This window comes from Macaca fascicularis, chromosome 20, assembly GCF_037993035.2.
Source record: "Macaca fascicularis isolate 582-1 chromosome 20, T2T-MFA8v1.1".
Taxonomy (NCBI): domain Eukaryota; kingdom Metazoa; phylum Chordata; class Mammalia; order Primates; family Cercopithecidae; genus Macaca; species Macaca fascicularis.
The window spans coordinates 14,294,291-14,311,083 of NC_088394.1; the positions used below are offsets into that span (position 1 = coordinate 14,294,291).

The 16,793-nt window shown below is 43.1% G+C and overlaps 1 long non-coding RNA gene across 1 annotated transcript in view; it reads left to right on the plus strand.

Annotated features, from left to right (window-relative positions):
* Nucleotides 1-16,793, plus strand: part of LOC135968996 (uncharacterized) — a 199,997-nt gene that overhangs the window by 19,159 nt on the left and 164,045 nt on the right. Inside the window, exon 3 of the long non-coding RNA XR_010584047.2 lies at nt 16,665-16,751. This is a non-coding gene — a long non-coding RNA (uncharacterized lncRNA). The remainder of the gene's footprint in view (nt 1-16,664; nt 16,752-16,793) is intronic.

Sequence of the window (16,793 nt, forward strand, 5' to 3'; positions counted from 1 at the left end):
GATGAACAGGCACTCTTTTAATCTTCTTCTCTTTTCGTGTGAGACGTTCCAGGTCTAAGAGCCAGGACTGGCTGGCCCTGCACACTTCTCTAAAGTCCTCATGCTCCCTGAAGCCATATTATATCAGTTCAGGCCCCCAAGACTCATTCATCTGCTTTGAAAGAACTTAAGACCTCAGATGAGGTCCTTCAAATTGTCTTTAGATACTGAAGTCCTACTTCCTCAGTGCGGACATCAAAGTCTTCAAAAAGTGGGTATTAGCAGTATATCCAGTGATTCTCTGGACATGGAGGCGGGAGTTAGACTCATGGACAAGTCTTTAGGTTTAGCTTTACTTGGCACCATATCTCAAATAAATTCTCTTGTGGGTAACACTTAAAACAGTCAACACAGGAGAAAGTCTGTTAAGCATCATCATCATTAAATGCTAATTAAGCAACTCTGATAAGCTAAAAAAGAGATACCAAAGAGCAAAAACACAACCATTCCCCCAAAGGCATCTATAGTTTATATCAGGAAGCAAAACACATGCGCAAGAAGATAAAGTAGCATGCATCTAGGAACTCTGAGGATGTGGATAGCAGTGCATCAGAAGGTCATATTTATTAGCCTGACAAGGCTAATAAACTACACCATTTCATGAACGACACCATTTCATTCATCAGTATATCCCCAAAAACTAACATAGAAGGTGACACATAGTAGGGGACCCTAAAATATTTGTTGAACTGGAGAGTAAACGTAAAGATCTGGACTGGTGATCAGGGAAGGCTGATTTTCATTTATTTATTTATTTATTTATTATTATTATAATTATTTTGAGATGGAGTCACACTCTATCACCCAGGCTGGAGTGCAGTGGCACAATCTCCACTCACTGCAGCCTGTGCCTCCTGGGTTCAAGCAATTCTCCTGCCTCAGCCTCCTGAGTATCTGGGATTATAGGCATGTGCCAGCACGCCCAGCTAATTTTTATATTGTTAGTAGAGACGGAGTTTCTCCATGTTGGCCAGGCTAGTCTTGAACTCCTGATCCATCTGCCTTGGGCTCCCAAAGTGCTGGGATTACTGGTGTGAGCTATATCATGCACAGCCAGCATACAGCTTTTAGAAGACAGAACGTACAGATGAATGATTAAGAACACTGACTCTAGAACCAGACGTTCTGAATTTGAATCCTGGCTGTGTCACTCATAAGGTAGGCGTTTTGGGGCAAGTTGTGTAACCTCTCTGTGCCTTGGTTTCATTATCTGTGAAATGGAAACAAGCATAGAGTGGTAGGAAAAATGGCTACTTGTAAAACACTTAGACTGGGATGTGGTAAGTACTCTTTAGAGGTCATTGATGATAACCATGAGGATAGGATCACCATAAAAAGATTGAGGTTCATGCAGAATGAGAATATGCAGAATGAGCCATAGCTCAAGGAGTATTTAAGGGCCGTAAACACTGGCTTGGTGGTGGGCATGTAGTGTGGTAGATGTGTTGGGAAGCAGCGAGAAATAAGAAAAAAAAAAAAAAAATGGTGAAGCCCAGATCAGGGACACTTCCTCTCAAATGCCATTTGGACTTTACAGTGCAAGCCCCTGAAAGTTTTATAAACGAGTGTGCATCGAGGGATGTTTTAAAAGATGCCAAAGTAAATTGCATTGCTTTTAATAATTAAAATAGCTTAAATGCCCAGCAACAGGAAAATGGCCTAATAAGCTTTGAAAATCTGGTGTTATGGAGTACTGTGCAACAGATAAGAAGACTGAAGTCAGTCTATATGAAAGAATATGGAAAGATCTTCAAGGCGAAATGTTGAGTGAAAAAGGCATGTTGCCACATGATAGTTTTGTTTTTAATTTTTTGAAGAACCACCATGCTCTTTTTCATAGTGAACACACCATTTCGCATTGAGCCAACTCTAGCCCCAAACCTCGCTAAAAATATTATCAAACAATCTTAATCAAACCATTTACCTAGACAAAAGTACAGGTGATAGAATTTTTTACCCTGGAGGAATAGACATAGTACTGTAAGGGAAAGATGAACGAACTGAATCAAGCATTAAAAAGCGAAGACAGGTCGGGCGCGGTGGCTCACGCTTGTAATCCTAGCACTTTAAGAGGCCGAGGTGGGCGGATCATGAGCTCAGGAGATCGAGACCATCCTGGCTAACATGGTGAAACCCCGTCTCTACTAAAAATACAAAAAATTAGTGGGGTGTGGTGGCGGGCGCCTGTAGTCCGAGCTCCTCGGGAGGCTGAGGCAGGAGAATGGTGTAAACCCGGGAGGCGGAGCTTGCAGTGAGCTGAGATCACGCCACCCGCACTCCAGCCTGGGCGACAAAGGGAGACTCCGTCTCAAAAAACAAACAAACAAAAAAAAACAGCGAAGGCAAATCCTTATACCAACAGTGTACCAGGGTTCCAGTTTCTCCACATCTTCAATAACACTTTTTGTCGGTTGTGGGTGGGTTTTTTTTTTTTTTGGAGATGGAGTCTAGCTCTGTCACCCAGGCTGGAGTGCGGTGGCACGATTTCAGCTCACTGCAACCTCCACCTGCCGTGCTCAAGCAATTCTCTTGCCTCAGCCTCCCGATGAGCTGGGATTATAGTTGCCGGCCGCCACACATGGCTAGTTTTTGTATTTTCAATAGAGATGGGGTTTCACCATGTTGGCCAGGCTGGTCTTAAACTCCTGACCTCAGGTGATCCACCTGCCTTGGCCTCCCAAAATGCTGAGATTACAGGCATGAGCCACCACACCCGGCCTGTCTTTTGTTTTTAAATTTTTTTTTTTTTTTTTTTTTTTTGAGACGGAGTCTCGCTGTGTCGCCCAGGCTGGAGTGCAGTGGCCGGATCTCAGCTCATTGCAAGCTCCGCCTCCCGGGTTTTTACGCCATTCTGCTGCCTCAGCCTCCCGAGTAGCTGGGACTACAGGTGCCCACCACCTCGCCCGGCTAGTTTTTTGTATTTTTTAGTAGAGACAGGGTTTCACCGTGTTAGCCAGGATGGTCTCGAACTCCTGACCTCGTGATCCGCCCGTCTCGGCCTCCCAAAGTGCTGGGATTACAGGCTTGAGCCACCGCGCCCGGCCTTAACATTTTTTAATAATAGATGTTTTTACAGGTTTGAGGTTATATCTCATTGTGGTTTTGATTTTCATTTCCCTAATGACTAGTGGCTTGGAGCATTTTTTCATATACTTGTTGGCCACTCTTATGTTTTCTCTGGAGAAATGTCTATTCAGGGCTTTAGACCATTTTTAATGGGATTATTAATTTTTTATTTCTTGCTATGTAGTGTAGGAGTTCCTTATAGATTTCAGAAGTCAACCCTTTATCAGGTATATGTTTTGCAGATATTTCCTCGCTTTCCTGAAGTTGCTTTTTCTACTCTGTTGATAATTTCCTTTGCTGTACAGAAGTTTTTTAGTTTGTTGTGGACTTATTTGTCTATTTTTGCTTTTGTTGCCTATGCTATTGTTGTCAAATCCATAAAATCATTGCGAAGACCAATGTCATGAACCTTTTCCCCCACTTATTCTTTCACAAGTTTCTTCCAAAAGAATTGAAATCAGGATCTTGAAGCGATGTTACCACTCTCATGTTCACCGCAGCACTATTCACAATAGCCAAAATGAAGAGACAACCTGTGTCCATCAGCAGATGAATGGATACAGAACAATGAAATATCATTCAGCCTTCAAAGGGAAGGAAATTCTGCAATATGTAACACCGTGAACTGAACCTTGAGGACATTATGCTAAACAAAACAAGCCAGTCACAGAAGGACAAATACTGTAGGATCTTATATATATGAAGTATTTAAAATAGTGGCCAAGTGTGGTGGCTCACACCTCTAATCCCAGCACTTCGAGAGGCAGAGGCGGGAGGATCACCTGAGGTCAGGAGTTTAAGACCAGCCTGGCCAACATGGCAAAACCCCACCTCTACTAAAAATACAAAAATTACTCGAGCTTAGTGTCCCATTCCCATAATTCCAGCTACTCAGGAGGCCGAAGCAGGAGAATCGCTTGAACCTGGGAGGCGGAAAGGTTGCAGTAAGCCGAGATCACGCCATTGCACTCCAGCCTGGGCAACAGAGTGAGACTCTGTCTCAAAATTTTAAAAATAATGATAATAATAATAATAAAATAGTAAAATCGCTGAGTTAAAAAGTGGAATGGTGGCTGCTAGGGGCTGAGGAAAAGGGAAATGGAGAGTTGGTAATAATCAATCATAAAGTTTCGGTTAAACGGAATGAATACGTTCTAGAGATCTGGTGTTCGACACCGTATACAGTCGACAATCCTATGCACTTCAACATTTCTTAAGATATCTAATGTTGAGTGTTCTTATCACAGTAAAATATTTTTTGAAAAGCATGTTGCTAAATAAATAAATCATGATACTATTTACACGTACACGCATGCAGGCACACACATTTCAACACGTTGTCTACATATTTTCGATTGGCACGTGTTTTTACAAATATAAGAATCAGCTGGGCATGGTGGCTCACGCCTGTAATCTCAGCACTTTGGGAGGCTGAGGCAGGCAGGTCACCTGAGGTCAGGAGTTCAAGACCAGCCTGGCTAACATGGCGAAACCCCATCTCTTACTAAAAATACAAAAATTAGGTGTGGTGGCACATGCCTGCAATCCCAGCTCCTTAGGAGGCTGAGGCAGGAGAATTGCTTGAACCCAGGAGGCGGAGGTTTTAGTGAGCCAAGATTGCACGTTTGCACTCCAGTCTGGGTGACAAGAGCTAGACTCTGCTTCAAAAAGAAAAAAAAAAAAAAGAATCATGTCTGGAAGTTCACATACACAACTGCTGCCTTTGGATACGTGGAGAAAGAAATAGTATTGTGAGGATAAGAAGGCTATCAAAGGGATTTTAACCACATCCATAAGGTTTTTACTTTTAATAAGGAGAATATGCATTATTTATGTAAACAAAAAGTAATCATTTTTCAAAGAAATTTGTTTGCAGTGAGGAGAAACTCGAAGGTGGAAGCTTAATTAGAAAGTATTGCAATTGTGTAGGTTTGAGGCGATGGGTAGCAATGTTAGAGATGGAAATGACAAAGAAAATTACAGTGTATGAGTCAACAGAATGTAGCGTAGCAGGAAAAAAAGAGAGGCCACAGACTGAGAGTCAAGGGAGAGAGTGAGTTCAGCTTCACACACCAAAGTCCTGAGAATGGGTGGTATGTAAACCTCTGTTGCCTGCATGTGGATTGCTTTCTCTCGCATAATAATGACCAAATTAGATCAATTAATTTTGTCAGTTAATTAATTGGCCCACAGCTGTGTTAGCAGCTTTATGCAACGACCACAAAGAAACCCCCATTTGGTTGATTTGATGTTGAGTAGCTACAAGCTTGCTCTTGTTTAATAGGAAATAGACCAAATGAGACTAGAAGGTGTTTATCAGGGCATTGAGTCTGATACACTAAATGGTTCACTACCGATCCAGGGAAGTTATTTTTATGCCATCAAAAGAGAGTAGTTCAAACCTTGGGTGACTTGGATTTAAGCATTTGTGGTCAGTACAGAGCCAAAATGCATATTTCACTTCCATCCAAGCAAAAAGACATTTATAATATCCTAACCTTTTCAAGGTTCACAGATAGCCCCTTTTCTTTCTGACAGCAGATCCATTTAAAAATACAGGTATTGAATCAAGTTTCATATTAATTCCATTGGCAGTCTTCTATTGGCCATATCAAATATAGTTCACTTCAAATAATGTAAGATGCAAGATGATTAACCTATTGAAGCAAAGTTCTTAATCTTGGGCAAATGAGGATGGTAGCCCATGGATGGACCTCACAGATCTAAGCACGTTCTGAAATATGATGAGGCAAAATTCTCTGGAGTTTTGTTTCTTAATGTGTCAGGGAGCACAAGTCCATGGTTTAAATGAGTTTTTTTTTTCCCCACATTTTTTAAATAACTGCTACAGTTTTTTTTTTCTACAAAATAGGTCATCGTAGCTAATTGAATCGTTCTAACTGGACTAGGAATTGCTGATTCTGACATACAAAATTATAAAATTGAAGTTATTCATAGTAGGTCAATCCTTTAAGGAGACTATGACATGTGAACCAATAACTTGTTAAAAAGTTACAGTCTGTGATAGTCAAACATTTCTCAGAAACAATGTCTAAGAAGAAAAGTTTTAGGGAGAAAAAGGTTTTGTCTGACTGATAAAAATTCTGGGAGACTTTTAGAAGAGAAAACACTGAAATGCCCTTTATAGAACAGGTAGGAATTTGCAAATTATGAAAAATCAACTTCTCAGTTTAAAAAAAAAAAAAGGTGGGGAGAGGTTTAACCAGAGTCATGGAGACAGGAAAAAAAAAGTTGTTCTCAACTGCTGAAATTTCCAGGGCAAAGGTAGGAGTAAAGACAAGAAATAAAGCCCCATTTAAGAAGGCTAAGCCCTATTCAATAGGAGATGTAAGAGTTGAGGAGTTATTTAATGTTTCGGATCAAGGGGATGACACGAAAAGTAGATCTATCTAGTGTGAAAGTAGAAACATTGGAAGAGGCAGGGCCATTTTTTGTACAATATCCAGGGTGGAGAGGATGAGCCATTAAGACCAGCCAGGGCATATGCAAGACCAGCTAGGGTTTGGAAGTACCTTGTTGCCAAAATCAAAATTACTGCTTCAATTGATTACCTTTTTCAAATGCTTAGTTGACATGTGCCTACGTAGACACAAACCCTTAGCATCTGCTGGACTAAGTCCTAGGAGTACGCATTTGTAATAGTCCTTCCCCTAGTAACTGACCTTTATCCTGGTTTGTCCTGGTATACTCAGTCCAGAAAGATACAGTTGCAGCAAATGCCAGAGGACAAGAGTGAGTTCTGTCCAGAACTTTCTGTTCCTTGGCTATAATCTTTTTTTTTGAGACAAGGTTTCACCCTGTTACCCAGGCCAGAGTGCAGTTGTGTGACTACAGCTCACTGCAGCCTTGACCTCCCGGGCCCAGCCTCCCAAGTACCTGGGACCTCAGGTGCATGCCACCACACCTGGCTAATTTTTGTATTTTTTGTAGAGAAAGGGTTTCACCATGTTGGCCAGCGTGGGCTCGAATTCTTGGGCTCAAGTCATCTGCCTGCCTCAGCCTCCCAAAGTGCTAGGATTATAGGCATGTGCCACCATGCCTGGCCTCTTGGCTATAGTCATATCATCCTGACTTTCTTACCACCATAAGATACCCATGAATGTTGTAATGTCCTCCTGATCCCTGCTTGGAGAAGAGTTGTCCTGTCTGTCTTCACCATCCACTTGCTTCTAGCTATCATTTGAAAGATTAATTACACAACACACTCAGGCTGATTAGTAAATAAGTGGCCAGAGGGCCAGAGGACATAAAAAAAACCTTTCACTTTCTCTAGAAACTATGGCACTGAAGCATAGGAAGAAAATCTGAGGTCTCTACATCACACCACCTACAGAACACAAGCTCCTGAGATCATCATCTTGCATATAATCATCAGGACAATTCAACAGAAAGAAAAGGAACTGTAGGATGGGAATCTGATTGTGTGCAGAGATTTCCACAAAATGCAGTGGGAATGCATGGTGTTCTGTAAGAACAAGCACTCTTCGGTAGGAAATACTAAATCTCCTCTTATTTAAGTCACAGGTGATTATAAATCTCACTTTTTGCTTTTGGCAAACACAAAAAAGGAAAATGCCTACCCCCAAGACTGGAAAAGAAAAAGGCTAAATATTAAGATCTCAACTTAATTTTATCAATTAGCGGCTGAACAGGGTTAGATGAGGCCAGTATCTTTGAACAGAAACCTCATGTTTGACCCAATTTGATGAGCAGCAATTGATCATGTGAAGTCCAGAGATTCCCTGAGATCCCTGTATGATACTGTTTACTCGTGGAGAGAACATTAGTTTTGAACAGGGTGCTCCAGAGTCTATGTGTTATTTCTAAGATTATCCGGCTACTCTGCAATGAGGTAGAATTTTTCATTGTCTGAAGTTTCTTTAGTTAATGTTGCATTTTTCTGGGTAATTGTTGCAGGTACAAAAGTCCCTCACTATTTAAGAAGCTTGGTCAGTAAAATGGGTAAGTTTGTAGGTGTGAAAGGAAAATAAATCGTGGGTTCTTAAAATCACTAACCTAAAGGGAAAAGTCAAGCTGGGAACTGGGTCACTTGCCCCCCTCCCTTTTGCTTCCCAAATAAGATGGCTACAAGATGAAAAGCTGCGCGCCTCCCCGTATTTTGCCCACAAGGAAATCTCTAGTGAGCTCCCAGATCTTTACCCTAAGGTGTTTCTGTGAAAATGTCACCATGGCAATGAACACTGATAGCTTATCTTTAGAGGGACAGTCACCCCCTGCCCACCAGACACACACGCATACCTGATTGTTCCCTTGACCCACTTTGTCTGTATTATCTTATGTAAAAATGTAGATTCTGCATTTTTCCTCGGCCCCATTTGTCGATGTCATCTTATTTTTTAAAAAACACAGATTCACAGAGCCAGTGAAAGGTGTAAGTAAGTATTTTTTCCCACTCCCTTCTTACACGAAAATTGTGTACTTCTCAATATCCTGCCCTTTACCCCTTTAAATTTGGAGCCCTCAAAATCGTCTTTGGAGAAAGGCATAGACCTGTCTCCCGGGCGCATGTCCTTGACTCTGGCAACTCCTAAAATGATTGAGATTGTTTTGTCATTTTTCTCAATTGACATAGGTAAGTAGGTAGATAAATAGATAGATGGAGAGAGAGAGGAAAAATAAATCTTGGGACTCCCAAATCACTAAGCCAAAGGGAAAAATCAAGCCGGGAACTGCCTCCCATTTTATTCCTAAATAACATAGCTACAAAGATAGGAAGTTAGGTACCTCCCTCACCATTTGCCTACAGGAAATTCCTTGTGGACAAAGGACAGGCAGAACTCAAAGTCGTCCTCCTGAGACTCACCTGAGACAAATGCATATCCAATTGCTTTCTCTGCCCTACTGTTTATGTACAAATGCAGATTCACTGAGCCAGACTAAATTGTGCATTCGGTGGAAGGCTGATCCAGGACTCAAAAGAATGCAACCTTTTGTCTCTTACCTACTTCTAACCTGGAAGCCCCCAGTTGGAGTTGTACAGTCTGTGTATTACACACCTTACACATATTGATTGATGTCTCATGTCTCCCTAAAATGTATAAAAGCGAGCTGTACCCCAACCACCTTGGGCACGTGTCATCAGGACCTCCTGACGCTGTGTCACAGGCATGTCCTTAACTTGGCAAAATAAACTTCCTAAATTGGCTGAGACCTGCCTCAGCTATTTGGGGTTCACAATAGATGTGTTAACAGAAAGGGGTCCCTATCCAGACCCCAAGAGAAGGTTCTTGGATTTCACACAAGAAAGAAAAAATTCAGAGCGAGTCTGTAAAGTGAAAGGAAGTTGATTAGGAAAGTAAAGGAATAAAGAATGGTTACTCCATAGACAGAGCAGCCCCGAGGGTTGCCGGTTGCCCATTTTTAGGGTAATTTCTTGATAATATGCTAAACAATGGGTGGATTATTCATGCCTCTCCTTTGAAGACCGTATAGGGTAACTTTCTGACGTTGCCATGGCATTTGTAGACTGTCATGGTACTGGTGGGAGTGTAGCAGTGAGGGTGACCAGAGGTCACTCTCTTTGCCATCTTTTTGGGTTTTGGCCGGCTTCTTTACTGCAACCAGTTTTTCAGCAAGGTCTTTATGACCTGTATCTTGTGCCAACCTCCTATCTCATCCTGTGACTCAGAATGCCTAACCTCCTGGGAATGCAGCCCAGTAGATCTCAGCCTTATTTTACCCCTTCCCTAGTCAAGGTCCAGGTTTCTATTTTCAATCCATTATTATTATTTTTTATTTTATTTTTTATTTTTTGAGATGGAGTCTCGCTCTGTTGCCCAGGCTGGAATGCAGTGGTGCGCTCTTGGCTCACTGCAAACTCTGCCTTCTGGGTTCAAGTGATTCTCCTGCCTCAGCCTCCCAAGTAGCTGGGACTACAGGCACCCACCACCATGCCCAGCTAATTTTTGGGTTCAAGTGATTCCCCTGCCTCAGCCTCCCAAGTAGCTGGGACTACAGGTGCCCACCATCACGCCCAGCTAATTTTTTATATTTTTAGTAGAGATGGGTTTTCACCATGTTGGCCAGGCTAGTCTCCAACTCCTGACCTCAGGTGATCCGCCCGCCTCGGCCTCTCAAAGTGCTAGAATTACAGGTGTGAGCCACTGCGCCCGGCCTTATCCATTATTATTAAAAGAATAAAAACATGGCCTGGCCCAGAGTGTGAGCAGCCCAAGAAGTTTGCTTGACCTCCAACACTTGTCAAGCAAAAAAAGGAAAAATCTGCACAAGGCAAGTCAGGCCTGAGGTTTCATGGAAGGGCGATTTCATGGAGGAAAGCATTATGGGGTGAGGTGGCACATTGGCTTAGCCTGGGTCTCCTAAGAGCAGTGTCCATGGCAAGGGCCTGCATGCAGTAGTTCATTAAAGAAGTGACTGTAGGAAGTTAGATTGAGAGGGTCCAGGGAAGCAGAAAAAGGGAAAAGAGAAAGCAATCCATACATGTACAATGAGGGGGCCACTGCCTAGGGTGACAGGCGCTTAGTTCGCAAATGTTAATAAATTGCATTTGTGGAAATGCAGATGTGAGTAAATGCATCTCAGAACTCTCTGGCTGAGGCATTTACCTGCTCAGCTTCATTGTCCATGAGTAGTACCGTAGGCATTGAACACACACACACACACACACATTCCTGGGTCCCAGGTGAATGTCAGTCAGTTCCAGCATTCCACCCCCATTACCACCGTGGTGTCACAGAAGCCCTGAGCTGGGAAGCCGGAGATATACCTGAGGGTCTAGGGTGGAGGATGCCCAGTTGAAGATGGATGGCCTTGCTCTGAAGTGGTCACTGAAAGAGTATCTGGAATGAGAAGTGGGGTTGGGAGGATGTACAGTGGTCTTCAAGAGAGATCCAATACAATGATAAAACCCAAACAGTGTAAAGGAAAGAAGGATCTATTTAGAAGCCTAAAAAAAAAAAAAAAGCAAATCAGCCCACATATTGTGATCAGTACCATGTATTATCAATGGGGCATGGAGCTCCTGGTCTATAGTTACCGTATCTCCAATGCCTGGCATGATACTAGAAGCCACCAGAGCAGGTCCTCAGAAAAAGTAGGTAAAATTGAATTAAGTTATTGATAGAGTTTGGCTGTGTCCCCACCCAAATCTCATCTTGATTTGTAGCTCCCATAATTCTCACATGTTGTGGGAGGGACCTGGTGGGAGATCATTGAATCCCTAGGGGCAGTTTCCCTCCTACTGTTCTTGTGGTAGTGAATAAGTCTCATGAGATATGATGGTTTTATAAGGGGTTTCCCCTTTTGCCTGGTTCTCATTCTCTCTCTTGCCTGCCACCATGAAAGACGTGACTTTGCTCTTCTCTTGCCTTCCACCATGATTTTGAGGCCTCCCTAGACACGTGAAACCTCTTTTTTTTTATAAATTTCCCAGTCTCAGGTATGTCTTTATCAGCAGCGTGAGAATAGACTAATACAGCTATTTTCCACTGCCCTCTCCCCTGTATTAATGTCCAATGGCTGCCATAACTAATTACTTCAAACTTAGTGGCTAGAAATAACAGAAGCTTATTGTCTCACAGTTCTGGAGGCCAGAATGTTCAAAATCAAATTTCACTGAGTCAAAATCAAGGTGTCCGTAGGGCTGTGCTCCCTCTGAGGCTCCTGGGGAGAGTCATTTTTTTTCACCTTTTCTAGCTTCAGTGGCTCCTGGAGTTCTGTGGCTTGTGACAGCATCACTCCCATCTCTGCTTCTGTCTTCACATGACTTTCTCTCTGTGTCTCACCGTGTTGTCTCCTCCTTTTACAAGGACATAGGTCATTGGATTTAGGCCCACCCTAAATCCAGAACTTTATCTCAAGATCATTAACTAATTGCGTCTTCAAAGACCCTATTTCCAAATAAGGTCACATGCTGGAGTTCTGGGTAGATACCAATTTTGGGGAGACATAGTTCAGCCCCGTCACACTCCCCTCTTCCTCAAAGTGACAGGAGTCTTGGGTCAGTTCTGGGGCTCAGTGGAAGGTTGGGATTGGAGGCACTCAAGGAATGATCCAGAAAGAGGCATGAAAAAGCTAAACTAGGAGAGAAGCAGAGGAGGGAAAAGAAGCAAGGGTTGGGTAAGAATCACTGCAGAGCCAGGTGCGGTGACTCACGCCTGTAATCTCAGCACTTTGGGAGGCCGAGGCGGGCGGATCATGCGGTCAGGAGTTCAGGAGGAGCCTGACCAACATGGTGAAACCCCATCTCTACTAAAAATAGAAAAATTAGCCAAGTGAGGTGGTGCATGCCTGTAATCCCAGCTACTCAGGAGGCTGAGGCAGGAGAATAGCTTGAACCTGGGAGGTGGAGGTTGCAGTGAGCCGAGATGGTGCCGCTGCACTCCAGGCTGGGTGAGAGAGCAAGACTCTATTAAAAAAAAAAAAAAAAAAGGCCAGGCGCGGTGGCTCACGCCTGTAATCCCAGCACTTTGGGAAGCCAAGGCGGGCAGATCATGAGGTCAGGAGATCGGGACCTTCCTGGCTAACACAGTGAAACCCCGTCTCTACTGAAAATACAAAAAGTTAGCTGGGCGTGGTGGCAGGCGCCTGTAGTCCCAGCTACTGAGGAGGCTGAGGCAGGAGAATAGCGTGAACCCAGGAGGTGGAGGTTGCAGTGAGCTGAGACACGGCCACTGCACTCCAGCCTGGGGGACAGAGTGAGACTCCGTCTCAAAAAAAAAAACAAAAAAAACCAAGAAGCACTGCAGAGAAGTGAAGTGAAAAATAACCCCAAGCTTCTAAACCTGAATTACCAGAAAATGGAGAAGGGAACATTTGTGCTGCAATGGAAAACTGCGTGCTTTCAAGGTCACTTCTTCCTGGTTATTTGATTTTATAGGAGTTATTTTACAACTGTGTCAGTTGTAAATAACCGATATCAATAGAAGTAATTCTGATCCATAGATATGCAAATGAATTACGTCCATAAAGGAAGAACTTCTCCCATGAAAAAAACAGTTTTGTATTTATTTATACATTCATTTTAACCTTCCTTTCCTTCTTATAAATCTGTGTTTCTTTGGCTTTTCCTTGGAACTGTTTATCGCTTGGTTTCCTCATTTTATTCACGGGTTAAATAAAATCTTTAACAAGCATATTAGTTTGCTGAGGCTGCCGTAACAAGTTACTAAAAGGTGGGTGGCCTAAGACAATAGAAATGTATTATGTTGCAGTTCTGGAGGATAAAATCCAGGTATCTGCAGGTCTGAGATCCAGGTATCTGCAGAACCACTGTCTCTAAAGGCTCTACAGAGCCTCCTGCCTTGCCTCTTCTTCGCTTCTGGCACTTGCCAGCAGTTTTTGGCTTGTGGACCCACCTCTCTCATTTCTGCCTCCATCTTCACATGGCATTCTATGTGTCTGTCTCCAAAAGGATATTGAATTTAAGACCCTCCATTATCTGGTAAGACCTCATCTTGTAATTTGAGGTCACATTCACAGGTTACAGGTGGACATGAATTTGGCGGGGACCACTCTTCAAGCCAGTACACACATGTTTACTTTATATCACAACGGGAGTCATGATTTTACTTCTTTGGAAAATTTTCCTATAACAGTGGTGATGCTATTAAAAGCAAAGTCAGCAGGAGATGATGGGTTAGTATGGGAGAGGCGAAAGAGAAAGTGTTTGGAGTTGAACATGTTGAACTGGCCTAAACTCAAGTGGGGCTGGAGGTCAGAGGAGAAGGAAGAACTAGATGGAGAGGAGTAGGGACCTCAGTTCTATCCAATGTGCTTATTTTACAGGTGGGAAAACTGAGGCACAGAGAAGGTGATTGGAAAAAGTAGACTGCAACCCTGACTTTTGACTTTCAGCCAGGATATACACACTGATTAGAAAGGTTTTTTTGACAGTTTCGGCATTTTTTTTTTGAGATGGAATTTCACTCTTACTGCCCAGGCTGGAGTGCAGTGGTGCAATCTTGGCTCACTGCAACCTCCGCCTTCCGAGAGCGATTTTCCTGCCTCAGCCTCCCGAGTAGCTGGGATTACAGGCATGCGCCATCACACCTGGCTCATTTTATATGTTTAGTAGAGACAGAGTTTCTCCATGTTGGTTAGACTGGTCTCAAACTCCTGACCTCAGGCGATCCACCCGCCTCGGCCTCTCAAAGTGTTGGGATTACAGGCGTGAGCCGCCATGCCCAGCCTAGTTTCAGCATTTGGATGGATACCTTTCACATTTTCCCTGGAAAGCTTCTCACATATAACACACTTCACATTTCCATGTGTGCACATGCATCAATATACACGTAAGAAAAAGTTCTCCCCACATAGAGCTGCAAAGTGTAATTATAAAAGCTCTCATTAGAAAGTTGATTCTTGGCTGGGTGCAGTGGCTCATGCCTGTAATCCCAGCACTTTGGGAGGCCAAGGTGGGTGGATTACGAGGTCAGGAGATCGAGACCATCCTGGCCAACAAGGTGAAACCCTGTCTGTACTAAAAATACAAAAATTAGCTGGGTGTGGCGGCACATGCCTGTAATCCCAGCTACTCGGAAGGCTGAGGCAGGAGAATCCCTTGAACCTGGGAGCTGGAGGTTGCAGTGAGCTGAGATCATGCCACTGAACTCTAGCCTGGAGACAGAGCTAGACTCCACCTCAAAAAAAAAAAAAAAAAGCTGATTTTTTTTTTTTTTGAGACAGAGTCTCCCTCTGTCGCCCAGCCTGGAGTGACTACGGGCACAGTCTTGGCTCACTGCAACCTCCACCTCCCTAGTTCAAGCTGTTCTCCCACCTCAGTCTCCCAAGTAGCTGGGACTACAGGTGCCTGCTGCTATGCCCAGCTAGAAAGTTGATTCTGAATCAAAATTCAACCATAGATAATTAGCTTACATCCCTCCCTGATTACACCATTGTGAAATCTTTGGGCCACAAGGAAATATCTAAACTGTAGACAACTCTATAGCTATTAGTACAATAAGATAGATTTTGAGACAAGGATTTCAGTACTTGATAATGTTACAGGTACAGAGGATCTCTAAATTCTTAGAATTTACAAAAGAAATTGTGAAAATGGAAAGTATTACAGTCTCGACTTGCACTTTTTTTCTTAATTATTGTACAGACACGACAGGCCTGGAAACATCATAATCAAGTATCATTTTCTTGTCTAACCCCACAGTAATATTCCAGCTCCCAAGAGTTTATGTAATAACCAAGTCATAAAATGTAGCATAATTTCAGCTTTCTTCTCCTCCATACCCCTGTATGCATTAGTCACATAGTGATAGTTCTTTACCAGAAAGAGGCTTGAGAAAATGTTGTCATTTGTTTCATGAACTTTTCTCAGAACTTTAGTGCTCCAGAGAGGTATCTCTCCTCTTCTGTGTGTACAGCTGAATTTCTGTCAGAATGATGTTTTCACTCAAATGTTGCTAAACACTTTGGGAGTGCATCTAAAAATAATATCCATGGAATGATTTATATTTCCACTCTTCCTATGATGTTATCTCATTTGATTGTCACAACCACTCACTGAGCTATTCTTGTCCCCATTTTAGAGATGAGAAAACTGAAGTTCAGAGAAAGTTAATTGACTTGTCCAATTAATGCCAAGTTGTCAAAAGCAGTGGACCTGGTACCTCAATACCAAGCCTCCTCCTCTTTCCCATGCCCCAGGTCACTGTCTACCACCTTAAATGAGGCCACAAACATGTTCTACAATGAGCATGTACTCTCTAAAAGTGAGAGGGTATTTTTTTTTTTTTTTTGAGATGGAGTTTCACTCTTGTTGCCCACGCTTGAGTACAATGGCACAATCTAGACTCACTGCAACCTCCATCTCCTGGGTTCAAGTGATTCTCCTGCCTCAGCCCCCTGAGTAGCTGGGACTACATGCGTGCTCCACCACACCTGGCATATTTTTGTATTTTTAGTGGAGACTGGGTTTTGCCGTGTTGGCCAGGCTGGTCTTGAACTCCTGACATCGGGTGAGCTACCTGCCTCAGCCTCCCAAAGTGCTGGGATTACAAGTGTGAGCCACTACACCTGGCAAGAGAGTGAGTTGTTTTAAAAACACATTACTGAGTTGACATATTTGGAGTTGTTTGAAGACCAAACAAGATCTGTTCAGAGAAAATGATAATGCCATAATGGCACAGAGTAGATGCACAATAAAAACCAATGAATAAACACTACCACATGCACTAAAATGAGTACAAAAAAACATAACTGTCTAGAATGCCAGATGTGGAAAGAACACAAATGTCTAGCTCAATGGTTCTCAACTGGGGGTGTTGGCTGTCGCAACTGTGGAAGGGTGCTGCTGTTGTCTAGTGGGTAGAGGCCAGGGATGCTGCTAAACATCTGATATGGTTTGACTGTGTCCCCACCCAAATCTCAATTCTAATTGTAATCCTCAAATGCCAAGGGAGGGACTTGGTGGGAGGTGATTGGATCATGGGGACAGTTTCCCCCACGCTCTTCTTGTGACAGTGAGTGAGTTCTCACGAGATCTGGCTGTTTGATAATTGTCTGACGCTTTTCCCTTCTTTCTCTCCTGCCGCCTTGTGAAGATGTGCCTTTCTTCCCCTGCACCTTCTGCCACAATTGTAAGTTTCCTGAGGCCTCCTAGTTGTGCTTCCTGTTAAGCCTGCAGAACTGTGAGTTAAACCTCCTTTGTTTATAAATTATCCAGTCTCAAG